The following is a 19,270-nucleotide window of genomic DNA, read 5'->3' as shown; positions in this document are numbered from 1 at the left end:
ATAAGCTTTCGTGAACATGCATCCGATGAAGTAAGCTGTAGCTCACAAAAGCTTATGCTCAAATAAATTTGTTAGTCTCTAAGGTGCCACAAGTCCTCCTTTTCTTTTTGCGGATACAGACTAACATGGCTGCTACTCTGAAACCTGTACTTACTGTGAGTGATGCTTACAGAATTGGGCTCTTTATTTTTCCCCAGATAGATTTAATCATGAATATTCTTTGCAAGGAATATTTTCCCACAATTAAATGTTTTTAAAGATAACCCTGTGTCTACTAAGAAAAGGGCATTTCTATGAACCTTATGAGTTTGGAGGGCTTAGGGGGTCGAGAGCGAGGTTCCTTGTTTCAGTGCAAATCCTCAAGTTCACATAACGGATGTGAGGATTGCTTCACATGTGGTCTATATTTCTTGCTATGTAGACTAGGACCAGAACGTAGTTATTTATTGTGTGTCTGGAAATCCCAATGCTGCCACTCCCTCAAGTAATGGGGCACAGTTTTTCACAATCTGTATCAGTGCACCAAAGTAAGATTTTAAATTTTCAACCCTATGTGTTGTGGTTTGTATTAAAATAATGTGTTGAATAAAGCAATACAAAGTAAAGGCCTGATTCTGCTCTCTTTAACATCAATGGCAAAATTCCCATTGATTTTAGTGGGAGCAGGGTTGGACCTTAGCCTGAAGTTAAGTTAAAAATAACAATTTGGTACAATAACAGGTTCTCTAAGCTGTATGAACTGGATTTTTCTGGCCTTTTGCAAAGGACTCCACCTCCAAAAGGCTCCAGCCAAGTCCACCAATGAAGTACACAGTCTGAAAAATGATGTAACTAGCATAAATTCTCATTGATAGAAACAAAGTCATATACTCAGGGGATGAGCTATCAACTCTGAAAACAGCTTTTCTAAATTATCCACACTCTTATACTTCTTCACTGCTTCTTTAGAAATCTGAATAGCGTGATCGTGATTTGGGAAGCAAAATATGTTTCTGGGCACTTTTTAAAAAAAATATACGTGTCCGGTACAGTGACTTTTATTAATGTGGCCATGATTATGGTTGCTTTCAGGTTATAATGGCAAAATATAGGAATGCAAAATAAGAAAAAATCTCTATGAGGAAATGGATAACATCGAATGGGAAAAGGATCTACAATTATCACTTCTTAGGGTTCAGACCGGGAGATATGATTCAATGTAGTTTTGCCTTTTTCATCATGCAAACATGGAACAAATTTGGAGGTTTTTACTCAGGGTCACCAGAGAGCAAGTGTGAAAAATCAGGATGTGGTGGGGGCAATAGGATCGGGGGGGAGGCGCTAATAGTTGCCTGTATAAGACAAAGCCCCTAATCCAGATGGTCCCAATAATATCAGGGTGTCTGGTCCTCCTGCGCTCAGTCCTTGCTCTGGCAGAAGTCCCCTTGACTTAAAGGGGAGTTTTGCCCAAGTTCTTGACCCATAGCTTTTGGGGCCATGTTACAGGGGCCTGTTTTAAGAAAATGTTGAGGACCCAGAAAATGTTGAGTGCCCATCCGAGGTCTGGAAAACACTTTATACTAATATTAATGAATACACACAGCTCTCCTGTGAGCTAAGGAAGCATTAGCTCCATTTTACAGGTGGGAAAAGCAAGATATGCCCAAAGTCACAAAGGAGAGTGTTTGTGGCAGAGGGAGGAATAGAATTCAGGTCTCTTGACTCCCAGTTCTACATCTTAAGCACAAAACCATCCTTGCTTTTGTGTCTGCACATTGAATAAACTGTAAGAGAGCACAATGACATACTGCAGTGTGCCGCTTCTCTGCTTTCATCATTTAGACTCAGTCTCATTGACATTAAGGCCAAAAGGGACAATCATGATCATCTAGTCTGACCTCCTGCATATTACAGACCATATTACTCACCCACCCACTCCTGTAATAGACCCCTAACCTCTGGCTGAGTTACTGAAGTCCTCAAATAACAGTTTAAAGACTTGAAGTTACAGAGACTCCATCAGAGAACAGATAATCTGTTCTGTAGGAGAGCAGAATGAAGTGTTGATAAATAAATTATTGTTCACCATAATAATTCTTTGCACATATGTGGGCCTTTCATGCAAGAATCTCAAAGTATTTTTCAAGCATTCATTCATACTTGCCACAACCCTGAGATAACTCAATCCAGAGTAAGCGAAGTATTACTATCCCCATTTCACAGATAGGTGACCTGTGACACAAAGATATTAAGAACTTTGCACAAGGCCGCAAAGTGGCAGAGTTGGTCACAGAATCCAGGAATCCAGACTCCCATTCTCCTGGTCTAACCATTGGTGAAGAGGAAGAAAACAGCATGGAATTGCAAACAAAAATAGGGGAATTTTTTTTCCTGCTTTTTAATGCAGAAAGCTCTGAAGGGACAGAGCCAAGTATAGAAGAAGAAGAAATGAGGAGATTGCAAAGTTGACATTAACTGCTATCACCAGAGAACAGGAGCAGTAGAAAATGCAGAAGACACTTTTGTCAACTACTGTAGAAAAAGAAAACTACAACCACTCTAGGAAGAGGAGGACATGGAGCTAGACTTGGCAACTGCTGTGAGAATTGCTAATATGTGTGGCTGGCTGAGACAAGAATGAGCCATCTTGTTGGCATCTTTTCTGTCAGGAAAGGCAATACAAGCCAATATAAAATGGATTAAGAGGATTTAAAGTACAAAAATAGTAAAACAAGCTGTTTTAAAAAAAAATTAAACAATTAATTCAGAGAAGCATTGAGTGAAATTTATGCCATTTTAAGTAAGGATGTCTCCGTGAGGGAGGGGGAGAGGAAATATGCCTTACTCTGTATCCCAGTAGACAAGAAAACCTACACAGTATTCTGTCAAACAGGACTCCCAGTTTTCAAAATTCCTGGATCCCTGCCCTCATTTTTGAGGAGGGGGTAATGATATCCTTGCCAACTCTTCATTAAAATCAGCTCCATCCAGAAGATGATCTGTATATAGGCGACAGGGGAAGGGTAGGGACTTCCCAAGATTATCCTGTGTGGGGTTTTCTTTATTGTGGCAGAATTGGATCCAGGAGTTTCTGACAAGCAGATGGGAAGGAGTCAGAGTAAAATAAGACCCATGGGGAACGGGAATTGGGAGAGTGGATACTAGGTAGGGGTTTGCCTTGGTCTTGAAAGGGCAGGACGTTGAATTTGGCCAGATTAATCAACAAATTGCTTGTAAAGAACTGAACTTTTGCTCTCACACTCAACTGCATTTGCTCTCACATATTCTAAAGCTTGATTCTGCCCCAGAAGCAGTGATATGGGAAGGAAGAACCCTTTGAGCAAAAGAGCAAAGAGCCTACAGACAGGAAAGCCTGTCTTAAATATGGACAGGTAGTCAGTGTGCAAATACACTCTTAAAGGAATTTTGGCATGACCGTCTTCTCCCCCCCGCTGTCTTCTATTGCTATATTTTAGGAGGCTAATGCCTGTTTTCATTTTATTAGAATTAGAATAAGTAAATTGATATTAGAGGGTTTTTCCCCCTTTAATTCAAATGCCTTATAAAGTAATACATGTTATATAGTTCATTAGGTTCTCCTGGATCGGACACTTACTAGCTTCTGAAGCCTGTTTCATTGTTCTGCGGTTGTACTTTCACCATGTGGGATTCGGTGCCCTGCATAATGAATAAATTACATTGAGACAATGGACACCACCATATGGGGGTAATTTGTACTTGGACAGAAGGAGAGGGCTCCTGCACGGGTCCTAAAGGGAAGAGCTGCAATCTTCAAAAATCCCTCTAATTTTTTCAATTATTTACTTTCAAAAGGCCTTTTACATCCCCTGTGTATGGCAGATAGGGGCTTTGAATAGCAGCAAGCTGGGGACCAGGCATAAAAGTGCTAATTTTAATTGCAGGGCTTCTTAGATGCAGATGAGCCAGTATACACTGATTAACACCTTCACTGCTAAGGAAGGTGCAACAACCCTGGGCTATTGGAATCTTATGCTTAGGGAGGTTATTTTAAACCTCAGTAGCTGTATGTTTCCTGCATACCATAGGAAAATAATAGAGAGAGAGATTTTTGGCACAACCAAAATTTATCATTGCTACTAAAGTCTAGTGGCTCTCTAGTCATGTGATCACAAGTTTTCACCCCCATACGCAACCATAATGCAATTTTAAAACATACAATTCAGTGATTTATGCAACTATCAAAGGGGGTGGGGGGTTTATGATCCACCCACCCACCCTGCAGGCATAATCTTAAAACCTTTCTAAAAGCTCAAGGAACAGTGAGTGTTGTCCACCTTTGAACAGGTAGAAGGGTAATTGTGGGCCAAACGTGCAATCCATAGCACAAACCAAAACTATCAAACACAGAATTGCTGTAAGTGAATGCAGTGCTCCTGAATATGATTAACATATAACTCTGGCTTGAGCTGTACCTAGTGCTGGTACAGTAGGCGACATGAAAACTTCCTTGGAGAGCTCTACCAGTGTACTTGCAACTCTACTTCCAATCTAGTCCCGGCTGGCTCTCCCGGCTGAGCTGAAGCCTATTTGTGAGGACAAGACATTATTGAGGTATTTTAAACAATTTCTTTCTCACGGCAGTTCATAAACTAACTTGAAATTTACTTCTTTCTCAGAATGTTTTCACTTCATTGACAGGTGACAGCCACCTTCTTGGCCTACATACTGGGGATTGAACCGAGGACCTCCAGAGCTAGAAGCGTGGACTGTGTGCACGCAAGCATGTTATTATAGAAGCTTCTTTAAGATCACAGAAATTATGCTCTTTTTAAAAAAGGATCATCATTTTTATCTTCAGGACATTCCAGCCCTTTTCCCAAAAGCTCCTTGACATGTAATAACTTCCTGTTTCACCTGCGGTTTTTCTCCCATCTGTGTTTTTTTCTCTAATTTCTGCTATGTCTGTGGCTTTCCCAAATGGCTTCCCATTGTACCCCAAAATACAGCCTCCTTTCTGTCATGGGTGCCCCTTATGTGAACCCCAATTCTACTCTGAACACACACTGGGAAAGACACAGAACTCAAGCTTTGACCTGTGAGTCGGTCTTAACTTGTCTTGGTTACTGGGTCTTAGCAAAATTATTTAAAATAAAAAGAGAAAACTTCTGTGACAATTAAAGTCCACAATTTCCCCTACTAGTTCCTGCATCCTGTTTGTATCAGTGTCCTCATTAAAGGACAGTGCTCGCTCTGCACTCAAGTTTTTTGGGTTTTTTTGTCAGCCACCCAGACCACCTGCAAAGTAATGTCAGCAATGCAATTCTATGTGAGTAAATGGTTCAGCTCCTCCTGTAATGGAGGGAAAATTCTTCAGACCAAGAATAGAAGTGTTTAATCACCATCTTTTAAATATGGGATAATCCAGATTGACCCTTAGTGTTAATACCACTGGAGCATGATCACAGAGAGCAAAGCAAGCAACCCATTTTCATATCCATAAGCTCAGTGTGTAATCCATTGCATCGTGAAACAGAATCAATTCAAGAGTGACATAAATGACAGTGGAAGAGAAGGAATACACATACCCAGCCAGACTGGGCACTCTCCAAATATTCAGTGAATGATGTTCTGTGGACAATACCTTATTTGGAGCCCTTTTTTGGGGGGTGATCCTCATTCTTGGTGATTTGGATTTCGCTGCAAACATGGCTTGAGCCTGGTTGGCAAGCTCCTCCCAGAGTAATGGGTAAGGTTGCCAAGGAGCCCATCACATGACAGAGAATTTTTAAAAATTAAATTGCAGCAAGGGAGGTTTAGGTTGGACATTAGGAAAAAAAATCCTAACTATAAGGGTAGTTAAGCACTGGAATAAATTGTCTAGGGAGGTTGTGGAATCTGTCACTGGAGATTACTAAAAGCAGGTAAGACAAACACCTGTCAGGGATGGTCTAAATAATACTTAGTCCTGCCTTGAGTGCAGAGGACTGGACTAGAAGACTTCTCGAAGGTCCCTTCCAGTCCTACGAAAAATTGGTATGGAGGACTCAATATCCAGTAAGGCCTTGTCTACACTAAAGGGAAAAGTCAATCTAAGCTACGCAATTTGAGTTATGTGAATAGTGTAACTCAAATCGATGTAGCTTAGATCTACTTACCGTGGGGTCCACACTATGTGATGTCGACGGGAGAGCATCGGTGGCCTTCACTAGGCCCGCTAAATAGACCGCTGCTGCATCGATCACCACAGCATTAATCGTCCAGTAAGTGTAGACAAGCCCAAGTTATAGGCTTGATCTGGATCCAAATTCATTGTGATACATATGTGTTTTTTTAATTACCAGTCTGATGAATAGCCATTCACTGGATCGAGATAATGCCCTGATCCAAAATCAAGACAATGCCCTTGCCTTTGGTATGTCAGCTGATCTCTATCTAGGGTCCTTGATCTATTATTTTCTACTTCTTTAGTTTCAAGGTACAACCTCTGCATTTTTTTTAAAAGCCCATGGGGTGTGACAAATCAATTGTCTCTAGACTAGCAGGAATGTGTGGGTTGTTTTTTGTATCACTTCAAGCATCAATATCAGTCTCATGAAATATTGAGCACATTGGACCTAATTCTGGTCTGACTAAATCTTTTACAAGCTCTTTAATATGAGTGGCCCAACATCTTCTTTAGAAAATGGAGACATTCTCTGAAAACTTGATCACTAACATAATAACCAGACAAGAAGAAAAGGAACAGCCAACCAGGTAAGTGAGTACTCACAGAGCCGCATTATGCATCTCTTAGAAGTCGTTGCAAGTTTTGTCTGAATAACAGCTCCAGGATTTGGCCCTTAATTTAGATAATGAAAAATACCATTAGAAAGTCCCTTCTCTACCTTCGCAGCTCAGTAGCTCCTGCTACTGAGGTACTCTATAGGTAGCAATTTTTTAATCCTTCAGAGTCCTGGTTTTAACAGTATAAATTGTGCATGCCTTTCCATTGTTAATCAGTCTCTATAGAGCTCAAAACATATGATACCTTCTTTATTTAGTGCAAATCCTATAGTTCACACTGTGTTGCAGCATACAGTTTTACATCAGCTTGTCATGCTTATAACACTAACTTAGAATACAAGAGCTAAACAATCTGAAAGGGGTCTAGATGGTGAGGTGCAAATAGACACTGGTTTATCATTCTGGTTTTAGGGCACCAATGTGAAGCTTACAAAGCTATCACACAATTAAACAGAATCAATATCCTCTGTAGAAGAAAGGACTCCAGCATGAACTGCAGAGGTGTTATGGGTCAGGAGAGAAATGTACTCTCATGGATGTAGTTACGGGGTCTGTACAGGTCCTTCCTCCACTAGGTCTGACTCTAACCAGTGCTTTTAGGCTCTGACCCAACAAAACACTTGAACATGGGCTTCACCTTATGCATATGAAGTTAAAATTAAGCACACATTTTGACAGTTTAGGGCCTAAGTTTCTCATGGTTAGCAGCAATAAATTCATTTATGGATTAGGGGCCAGACTGGGATACCTGACTGCTTGAATTGTCCTATTGACTAAGATGCTACTCAACATGAGGATGAAAAAAACATATGAAAATCTGGCCCTAAAAATATTAATAATCTCTCCTTCTCATGGCTGACTGAACAATCTCCATTCATTCTTATGTTTCTTTTACCTCACCATTGGGCCCCACCATATGGCAAGATGGATATGAAGTGAGCTGTAGCTCACAAAAGCTTATGCTCAAATAAATTGGTTAGTCTCTAAGGTGCCACAAGTCCTCCTTTTCTTTTTGTGAATACAGACTAACACGGCTGCTACTCTGAAACCTTCTTATTATGTTGTGACTCTCTCCTCCTCATAGCAAGGAGCATTGTAAACGTGAATGACGTATATAGTGTCTTCTTAGAATGGGCAGACTCCCCCAGTCTTTTCCCCAAATTTGGCTACTGGAGTATGACCATTTCATGTTCCTCAGGGTTTTCTTCAGGACCTGTTAGAGGAAAATTGAACTGGAGCTGTTTTATACAAAACAGAGTGAAAAGGCTGACAATATTATGACTGGGCTCTCTCTCTTGGCCATGCCTTACTTCGCAGAAGAACAGGGTCTGCTGAGGTAGCATTCTTTGCCACATCATTCTTTAAAATTCAGTTTAATCTCTGTCTGCACAGGTTGTGTTGAAGACATTAATGGTGCAATTAGCCAGAGCTTGGCTTAAACCACAAAATTCACATCCAAATTTTTCCTAAATTCAGGGATGTTCAGATCGAGAGATTTGTTTGATGTTCATCTCTACTTAATATGTGAGAGGGCTAATATAACCTGCTTGAAATCTCATATTCTGCCTTTAATAAGAATACAATTATAATCTCATATATTATGCTAACTCACGCTGCATAAGGCTATATATACAGTGCTTTGTAATTATTCTTAAAACAGAAAATATCTTGGGGACTCCATTAAACACTTGACCAGAATAACATTCCTGTGTGGGGGGCAAAATTCACATCAGGTACCAAATATGTTACTTTGAAGTGGTAATGTTGCCTTCAAAGGTACACCATTGATGTTTCACTGCAGCACAGAACCTCCAGAGCAACCTAGTAATTAAACTGTTCATGGGTTTTCATACTGCGTGGAAAGAAAAAGTGATCGCTTACTTGAAATTTTTAAATTAGATTCTATTAATTACAGCATAAATATGAACAAAAATAATAGCCGATCAAAATAAAAGGCAAGGAGAAGAGTTTTCACCAAATATTAATGTCTTAGCTCCACTTCGTGTGATAAATTCAAACCAGACTACAGCATGAATAACATTCTCTCTTCTGCTAAATCTTACAATCCATAAACTTTCAGATACACTGTCCACTTTCCTATTATGGATTATACAGTGTCATATCAAAGATTGTCAACAATTCAAGCATTCTTCCAATACAGAAAACTGACTGTGAGGAGTCTTGTGGATTACATTAACTTGAGTCCCTGTAAGTGTCTCTTCTGTAGCTGAACCTACATTTCAGGGCCAGGGGTGACCTCTTATTGGAGTAGGAGGAAAACTGTTAATGAAAATTTGCTCAGTGAGCTGTGTTATTTGTTAGTCTTCCTCAGCTCCAGGCAGGTCCATATTGTCAAACATCAGAAGAGGCTGGAAATGAGTGACATGTGTCTTCAAGACCAGAAATGACAGTGACCTTCCAGCTGAGCGAGGGTGTTGTACATCACAATTAAGACAATAAATGAGCTCTTAATTTTTGTACTGTGCCATACTCTTCCCTATTGTGTCCTATGACATTGGTTTGAATTTCATTCTCAGCTTCCCAAGTATAAATCCATAGTAATTCCTTTCCTTTGAATTTTTTAGAGTTGCTCCAGATTTACACCAGAGACAGTATTTGCCTGATTATCTTCAGCATTTGATTTGTCACAGTGTCAGGTGCTACAGGTCTTGAATCCAAGACCCGCAGGGCTGCTGAGCAAGAACCTTACTCCCTGCACCACTATGTTGCAAGGTCAGACAAGGCTACTGCAGCTAACACCCCTCTCCCAGAGGCCATACCCACTGACTAAGCTGGGTCAGGTGACTAGCAACAGACTGCTGACTGAACACCACTGGGCATAACGCTTTCTGTTCCTGTCCCACCCCTTCTCTGAGCAATTCGTTGCTAGCCTGTTGATGACCAGACCCCCTGAGGCCAAGTTCTTCCGTTGTTCCTACTCCTTGCTCCTCTTACCGCACCTTGATCCTTCCTCCTAGTTACTGCCTCCTTGCCTGGTTTCCATTTCTTGCTCCTATTACTGCTCCTTGTCCCTGCTTCCTTGCCCTAATTCCAGTGTTTAACCCAGACATTTACCCTTGGAGTGGCTCCTGACTCTGACCCTGGCATTGACTGCTCATTCAGACCCCCTGTTATGGGCCCAGACACATAGGTTTGCCTTGTGAGCCATGTCCTTGAATGGAAATAGTGTTTTCATCTTCAGGGTGAAAAAGAAAAGAAGATACCTTTTATCAGTATATTTGAGATCAGAGATCTCCCCATTTCAGAGCCCCTGAGCTCTGCTTTTTTCACAACTTTGCTTTCCTTTTAGACAGAATGGTACATTCAAGTCTGCCCACATAACATTGTCCACATGCAAGTGATATGATCTTTAATGGAGGTCCCAGGTATCAGCCCCATGAATAGGAGGAATAAAACATAGGTCCCTGCTCATTTACAGCAAGTCAAACAGAAAGAAGGGGTTACCATGTGTCGTCCCTGGCTTTATTCTCCCAGGTAACTATGATTTAATGAACACCTGCATCAGATGAAGTAGGAGGGAAGAGAGCTGAACCAGCACTGGCAGAAGTCTTAAACTTAGTCTGTATCTAGATGATTCAGGCTATTTCAAGTCTTGAGATACAGCTGGGCTAAAGGCATAGAAAGTGTTCTCGATTTAGGAGTCTTGCCTGAGTGTGGGCTGCTCCTGGAGGTCTCTGATAGCGGTCATAGGAAAGTGCATACTTTTTCATCTGCGTTTGGCTAGAATAGGTATGACCATTTCTGTTAGATGTGAGCCTAGTCATACTTATCCTTAGTCTAATCATGTTGGGTTTAGACTACCTCATGTGCTCGGTGTGAGGCTCTCTCTTGAGACCTCCTGAAAGCTTAAAGTTGGAGCAAAATGTGGCTGCCCAGTTGTAGAACAAAGTTTCAAACTGAGACTAAGAAACACCGCTGCTCTGTAATCAGCACTAGCTGCTTGTTGACTGCTTGTAGCTGCTTGTAAAATCCTGAATAGTTTGGGACCTTGCTGCATAAGACAACACCTCTCTGCATGTGTTGTGTTGCCACAGCTGAAATCAGCAAGAGTTCTGGCATTGTAGCTGTCTCATTGTTAAAGAGAAGAGCAACTGGCAAAGCACTCTCCAAGAAGACACCTGACATTGGAACTTGCTCCTCTCTTTGGTCTGACAGAACCCAAATTTATCAACCTTGGAGACATGCTGCAAATCCCATCTTTTTCCACAGATGTCTGAGGAGCGAGTGAGATGATGGTCTCAGGAGAGAGTGGGAGTTTAGCATAGTTATGGGGAGCTTGCTGAAGGTTATAGAATGCTTTTGGTGTGTGGGTAGTCTACTTGACCTCATTTTTTTAAAACTGAATTCTGTATTATTGTGTATTTAAATTATTGCAAATGCACCCAGATTGTTTTAGATGGTTGCTTATTTTTCTGAATTGATTATAGATAAAATAAAGTACTAATAAAATAAATACAGGGACTCTCTTATTTCTGTTTCCTGCTATTTCCACTCTTCCAAAAAGCAACACACCCCATAATCTGAGTTATTTTATATAAATAGGCACCTGATTGCTTGCCCTAGAATTAGTGATGAACACACTCAGACAATGGGGAGACGCCTTTATAGGCTTGTCTACACTTGAAAGTTAATTTGGATTAATTTACAGTGTGAATTTAAAATGGAATACCTATTCTGGAATAATTCCACATGTGAACTCTCTGATCGTTAAATAGCTATTCTGGAATAACTATGTATAGCCAAGTCCTAGGAGTTTGGTCACAAATAGTTTCACAGACATATTGGAACATCTTGACCTCTTCCCTCTTGTGAATCTAAAAATAGGCTCTGGAAAGCAGCTCTCTATATTGCTCTGGGAAGCAGCTCTTTTTCTATAAACACCACCACCAGCATCCAGAAGGTAAGGTGCAATGGTCAACATGATGGAACACACTATCTCTGACAGTCACTCTGATGGCCAGGTCAGACCGAATCACAATATTCTGTGCTGTTGTTGTGAAGAGGTGCCCAAAAAAGAGCTGAAATTCTCTGCCCACCCCTTCCTCTCATCATTTCCATATGGCAGGTAAAAGCCTGCTTGTCTGATTAATCTTCAGTATAAAATCTGGCTGTTTTCAGCTTTTAATAAGTGTGCTTTTGTTGAGGGACAATTTAAAGGATTTCTTATTTAAGCAGAATGACCCCTTGATATCTCAAAGGAGGAAAACCTAATCCTTTGCAACACCATGAAAACTAAAACTAGGACATGCTGTAGTTAGACTATAAAAAAGGTGTAGAACAAGAAAATTATTGAAAGCATTCTGAAAAGGAAAAAAAAGTTTTACTTTGCTTCCAAAAATCTCCTGGAAACTATTTTTTTAAAATAAGCAGATATTTTGGGGGGATAGAATGAAATGCAAATTTAGACTTTCAAGTGTAAATTTCATCCAAGTAACATCTTTCTGAAAAGTAAATTTATGTTCTGTTGATTGGTTCTTTGGTATTTGGCAAGATTGTAAATAGAACCTCTGTTAGACATGACCAGGGGGAGATTGTAACATAAATAAAATATTAACCTAATTAAAGAGTATCTTTTCTGCCTTGATGAACCGTGTGAGGTCTTACACGTAAGTGCAAAAAAGACCCAAAATAGTTCTCCTTTGTAGAAGGATGGAAGCTGAGATTTCAAAAATTGTCATTTTCTTCAGCATCAAACATCTCTAGTGGTCTTTCAGTAAAGATGAAGAGCCAAATTCATCATGGGTGTCATTCCAAAAATGTCAATGAACAGAGCTAGCCCTATATGTTTATATCATCAATCCTACCATCCTTGCATTGATTAATACCTTATTCCCCAGGTAAAAGGGTAGCAGAATCTGTTCCTCAATTATGACCTCCAATTCAAGATGGACCATTTGCTTTGGTAGCAGTTCAGCATAATAGAAAACCTGTGCCATTCGCTAACTAGTAGACATTCCAGATATTTTAGCTGTGTGCCATTTTGCCAGTCTGCCACATTATTTCATTTGGAAAAGACACTATATGAACTGATAGCTACTCTCCCCAGATGAAAATAGTGTCTGTTGCTTTGAATTTTGGTGGTAAACTGGCATTTTGTCATTTCAGCTCATCATATTGTTCTACATAGACTAATCTGACATGCTTAACTGCTAGCTGCAAGCTGAATATTTAAAGTGGGATACACCTACAGTATTTGCATCTGGAAAGGCTGTAATCAGTCCCTAGAGCAGCTTTCCCCTGCTAAAAAGGCACAGCCCCACTGGTGTGAACTGTAAGTTTGACATAGGCAGATATCCTCCTACATGTCAAGCGTGTAACCCCAATGGGAATAATAGGAAACTGCCCTATCTCTAACCATTGTAAGAGAGAGAAAATTATCATGCATGTGTGTATATATTTGTGTCTGAGGTAGATGTAATAAATAGAATTTTAAATATTGCAAGGCATGTTACAGAAATGATTTTCAATTGTAAGTGCATTAGCAGTGTATATGCATACTCACAGAGCTGGAATGCCAGGCTGTGACTTTGCCAGAGAATCTGACAACATGCTTCTATGAGAGTGAGAAAAAAATACCTTGTGGATTTTTTTTTTACTTCCTATGCAATGAGCTCCCACTAAATTTAAATTACATTCAATAATTTGCTGATCAGCAGTTATTTTAAGCATATTGAAAATGACCCAAGTGTTTACATTAAATAGTTGCTATTAGGTGCAAATGTGCTTAATGAACTTTAAATCTCCACAAAACTGACTGCAGTGAACACACATTTATGCAAAGCTCAGTAGATCACCATTTGCAGCTGCCGCTGTTCTGAAGTAGCGGACAAATCACTGCAAAAGTTACAGGGCTAGAGCTAAGCATGAGGAATCTGCAGGCACAGGTGTGTGTAGTCTTACTGAAATTTAAATTAATTTAGGGCCATTTAAATAAATATCTGATTTCAGTCCAGGTTTGCGTTTGCAATGTGGATAAGTAGCTACAGCTGGCTGTAGCGCTTAATGGGTGTTCTCCGTTTTTTTGTTATTTTTTTTAAAAGATCAAAGATGTCTCAATATGAGAAAATAAGCATAGTATGAAACCAGAATGGCTGTAGAGTCCATAGTCTGGATTTTGCTGTTACTATTATTATTGTTTATATTGTAATACAGCTAGATGCCATCTAATGTAGTAAACGGACAGGACAAGGGTGAAAAGCTAAACACAAGCACAGAGAAGTGAAGTGATTTGCCCAAAGATACACAGATCAGATGGCAGAGCCAAGAACAGAATTGGAGCCCTAGCTGCTAAACTAGCCTTCCTTTGATACGCAGTCTGAAACAAATATTTCTCTACAGTCTATGGTCCTGTTCCTCCACTGAACTTACCAAGAGCAGAGGGGTTCACCCAGACTGAGCTCATTGTAGGATTTGGCTCTGCATGTTGTTGGTTTTCTTTAAATGCGTGCATATAAATTATTTGAATTGACTTCACTTCAGTCACTTGTGGTTGACCACATCTCATTGAATTTCCAAGCACCGGTTTATCGGTTTACCTAGGCAAATGTATCCCAGCTACTTTAAAAGAAGCAGTGGATTATAAAACCCTCATGTGTACTTTTTTAATGCTTTAGAAAAAGATATCATACTTTTAGGCTTTTTATTATTTTTTTTTCACTCAAATCATGCTTGATTTGGTTAATCTAGGTTGAACAGTAGATTAACATTGGAAGCTCTTTTAAGCAAAACTATTACTACAGTGGCGATCCAGTCCAATTCAACTTAAAAAGGGAATGATTTTTATTAAATAAAGGAAAGTCCTTTTTGTTATTAAGCTGAACAAGAGCAGTATTTTTAAACATTTTTTTAGCCTAATTGACTCGGATTTTGCTCATCTACAGTACGTTATGTTTTCTTATTGTAGAAGCTTTTTCCCGGTAAAATCATTCCCCTCACTAATGAGATCCATCGTGATATGACAGGAAGACAGCTCTTAAAACACGCACTGCTTTCTCCCATTCATTTGAATAGCAGCAAAGGGACATCCTTTAAAGCAGTTTTTATCAGTGAGACTGGATTGAATCTCATTAATAAAGAAATTTTACTCAAAAGAGCCTTCACAGTTGAGCTATAACCCAGATTGGTGAGATCCAGTCTGATTATAATTTTGTGAGACGTACTTCTGCCAGTCAGATTGCACCTTAAGCGATATAGAACCCACTGTTTCAGCTGATGCTGTTTTGAAAGGGGAGGTAGGGAAGGTGCTGGAGGTGTCTTTCTTATCATTCCACTAAATCTCAAGCATGGAAAGATTCTTGTATATTAAGATTGATTAAGTCTGATTTTCATTGTATGTTTTTTTATTTTGCAGAACAGCAGAGGCCCAGCACATGGAAGAGTGCCATTGTGCTGCTGTTTGTCTTCACCAGGTATATACATAAGCCCACTTCTCTTTAATTTGCCTTGACAAAAACCCAGCACAAACCTATTGCTTGGCCAAGATCAACTTAAGCAAGATATCTGTGTGTATGTTTTTTAAATGTATTAGATTTTATTTTTGTCTACAGAAAAATAGGAAACAATTTATGAATGAGATAGAAAATATCCGTCAGAGCAAAGAAAAGATATATTAAATTGCAGAGGCTATTATTTTACTGAGGGCTATATTGTGCTATTATGATCCAGTCCTGCCTTGGATCTAAAGCTGGTTGAAAAATGGTAAGTATGTTTCATGAAAAAGTCAAATTGTTTTCTCAATATTTTCCACTAAAAAAGTTTGAAATTTTCTGATTTGATGACAAAAAGAATAAAGAAATAAAACCCTCCCCAAACTGAAAACTTTTCAGTTTCAAAACTGATTTATTCAATTTATTCAATTTTAAATGCCTCCTTATCTCCCTTTCTTCCCCCCATTTGCCTTTTTCCATTTTGCCACTGAAAATAGCTTGCAGGGGAAGAGAGAAAATGGGACACAAAGGAGGGAAAAGATTGAAATTTTTGACTGAAAAAGTATTTATCCACAGTGGACCAGTCATTGGGCTGGAGAGTGTGAGAACCCCATGACTCTGGTGGGGCTCTGCAGCCCAGTGGTTAGGACAGCCTGTGGGAGACCCTGAGTCCAGTCCCCGGGTTCCAACCATGTGTCCATCATTGAATCACAATAGAACAGCTTCAACAGGAGAGCTTGAGGGCTTCCCAGCATCAGAATCCCATAGCTCAGTGGTTATAACACCCACCCTCTTTCTTTACCCTCTCGCAGAGAGGGGGGAATTGAAGTTGCATCTCCCACATCCCAGAAATGCACTAACAACTGGGCTAAAAATTATAAGGTAGGCACCACTACCATTTCTTCCTTGGCCCATTTTGTGTGGAGTAAGGCAGGCCCTAAACTCAACCCCTCAAAGAGCCACCTAAAACATCTGACTCCATGCAGCGGGCTCTGGTTCATGGATCACTAAGCAGCAATGATCCAGAACAGACTTAGGCACCTATTTCTGAGAGAGGGGAAGGCACAGCACACACCCCTGTTGTTGGCACCTCCCATTGGCTAACCTAAGCAGCTCTCTACCTAGTAGGTTGGCTTTTGTGTATATCACTCTCTGGAGCCTCTCTCTCCCCCATTCATTGTACATGGAAAGTAGACATTGCAACATAACTTTTAGCACTTAGAAAAATCACAGGAACAACACTGTAATTCAAAAAGCCTGAGTTAGGTGCTTAAGTCCCTTTATGCACACCACCTCAAGTGCCTTTGTAGATCTGAGCCAACTGATCAGAGTACAAATATCAGGCGAGCATGACAAATCACACCAAAATGGAAACATATGATTACAAAAAAGCTGGGTGTCCTTTTCCCCACTCCTCCTTCTGGATTGCTGGGGGTTGTCCCTTGTTAATTCTTGCCCCAGGTCTTAGACCATCTGAACTATAGATGAATGCATGACCAAGGAGTGAATTAACAAGCAGTACTAGCTGGTAGGAGCTACTGAAGTACAGAACTCAGTTAATTTTCCTTAGAGAAGGAAGCTAATGGATCTGCCTGCATCTAGCAGAAGATAGGACAATGTTGGGGGGGGGGATAGGTATTAGCTTTCTCCCTACCTTGAGGAGCAGCTGCTGCTTAAAACTCCATTTGCACAAGAAATGACTGAGGGAGAGCTATCTGTATTGTTTCACCCAGAACACACCTGAGACAATTTACTCTTAGTGAAAGGTTATAACAGGGGTAGGCTGGGGAGGGAGAGCATCAGCCTGAACAGGCTTGAGATAATTTGTATTAGTAAGGTCTGCTCTATTGAGAGACTAGGTAGGAGTTAGGAAAGTCTTTGAGATTAAAATAAATTTATTCTAAATAAGCCAATGTAATGGGAGAGCTCCCACAACAAGAAGCAAATCCTTCCTGTAGCATACATCCTAAGTAAATGTGCTGTGCTTTGGAGAGTATGAGGAAGTCACCCCGTTGCCTCAGTGCTGTAGTGGTCTTGCAGCTAATGCTTCCCTTGTTGCATTGAGGGGTTGAGTTAGTGGATTTGTGTAGTGACGAATCCACAAACTTTCTCCTCCTCTAAAAGCTATCTGTGCTCTGTAGCATGCAGAAGACATGGAACCCTGTGCCTACATTCAATATTTCCTGCCTTCCTTGTGGTAGGTAAAACCAGACTTATTGTGCAGCATACAACAGCCTTCACTGTAGCAAAAAGTTTAGGCTCTGGTTTCCACTGAATGTTTTATGGTGGGCATAACAGAAGGAAAAATGAGTACGTTCTAGTATCAGGAGTCAAGGTGCCCCAGTGGGTTTCTGCTACAAACTTCCACTTCTGGAGGCTTAGGTTCAAATTCTGGCTAAAGATAAAAGTATGAATTGACTTGGTCGCTTGATCCTACAGTCCCCAGGAGGGCACACTCCAAATCACCCTAGAATTGGGAACAAATACAAGTCTCTACTCAAGAAAGGTCCAGGACTAGTAGAGGAGGGCTGCTGCAGATCAGAAATTGGTACAATTAGCAGAAGCTTGCATAGCACCTGCTCCTTTTATCTGCCCTTCCCCTCAGTTCAAACTGTAATCTATTCTGCTGCCTGGTCATCTTAGACAGCACTGTCTTTATGAAAGGCCCAGTCATTACCAGAACAGGCCAACCTATGAAGTGGCAGGCTTTAAAGTAGAGTTCTACAAATAATTTGGCATCTAAAACATTTTAACCCTATCTAATATTGTATTGTTCCCATTTCACTTATACCCCTTTCATTATGAATACCATACGGCATCCCAATCCTCTGTCTCTAGAACTCACATCAATGCCAATTTGTGGGTATTATAAAATACAGGGGATGTGTAAGAATCAATTCAACCAGTGCTATTCTCCTTTTTCAAGATTCATTGTGTCAACTCAGCTTCCAATAGCCTACCTTGAAGCCCAAAGGTAATTTTTGAATATAGTCCTGCTGCCCCCACACTCCTTCCAATGTAGAGTTAAGCACAACCAGCATTTCTTTGCTTTATGAGTGTTTCCATGCCACAAGGAGAAACCCACCCCCCAACGTCACTAATATTTATGAGTGTTTCCATGCCACAAGGAGAAACCCACCCCCCAACGTCACTAATATTTTCATGAGCATATGAGCATTTGCAAGTTTGATCCAGGAGGAGGTTCACGCTTTATGTCTCTGCATTTCATAATAGAACCTTTCACCTCTGGGCAAAATAGTGGGGGGTTGTTGTTTGTTTTTTTGTTTGTTTGTTTGTTTGGTTGGTTTTGTGAATCTGCTCTAGGCAGTAATTAGGGGTGGGTGAATTGTAAAAGTTTAGGTCTAGGTGAAAAGTGAAAAAGTCTGGCCATTAATCTAAAATATCTGAACTGTGTGAGAGGCCCCAACATATAGCATCCTAACCCAAAAAGGCACTGTGTCCTTCCCTCTGCACACACCCACATTTCTCCCCAAAAGCTTTGACTCCCCCTACCCCAGTGGTTCTCAAACTTTTGTACTGGTGACCCCTTTCACATAGCAAGCCTCTGAGTGTGACACCCCCTCTACAAATTAAAAACACATTTTTGTATATTTAACACCATTATAAATGCTGGCAGCAAAGCGGGGTTTGGGGTGGAGGCTGACAGCTCATGACCTCCCAGGTAATAACCTCACGAGCCCCTGAGGGGTCCCAACCCCCAGTTTGAGAACCCCTGCCCTACACACTTCTCAGCCTATTAATGCAAAATGTGAGATACAGTGTGTGCTAAAGACTGAGAACAAGGAGAAAACACACACACACAAAATATTATGCAGAAAACTTAAAATGCTATGGGATTCCTCCCCTCCTATGGTTTCCGTTATATATAGGGTTTACAGTTTGGTTCAATGGTTCTGAGCACCCCTGCTATAAAAATTGTTCCAGCACCTCTGCTAGCATGCTACCTGCTCCTAGCTAGGTTAGCTGGTTGGTCGGTCACTCCAGTATTTCAGTGAGGATCTTTTTAGGGAGTGGGAAGTTTGTGCTGCCCGTATTAATTCTTCAGCAGTAATTGCTTT

The sequence above is a fragment of the Natator depressus genome, chromosome 6 (genome assembly GCF_965152275.1).
Source record: "Natator depressus isolate rNatDep1 chromosome 6, rNatDep2.hap1, whole genome shotgun sequence".
NCBI classification, from domain to species: Eukaryota; Metazoa; Chordata; order Testudines; family Cheloniidae; genus Natator; species Natator depressus.
Note: the sequence above shows the minus strand (reverse complement) of the source record.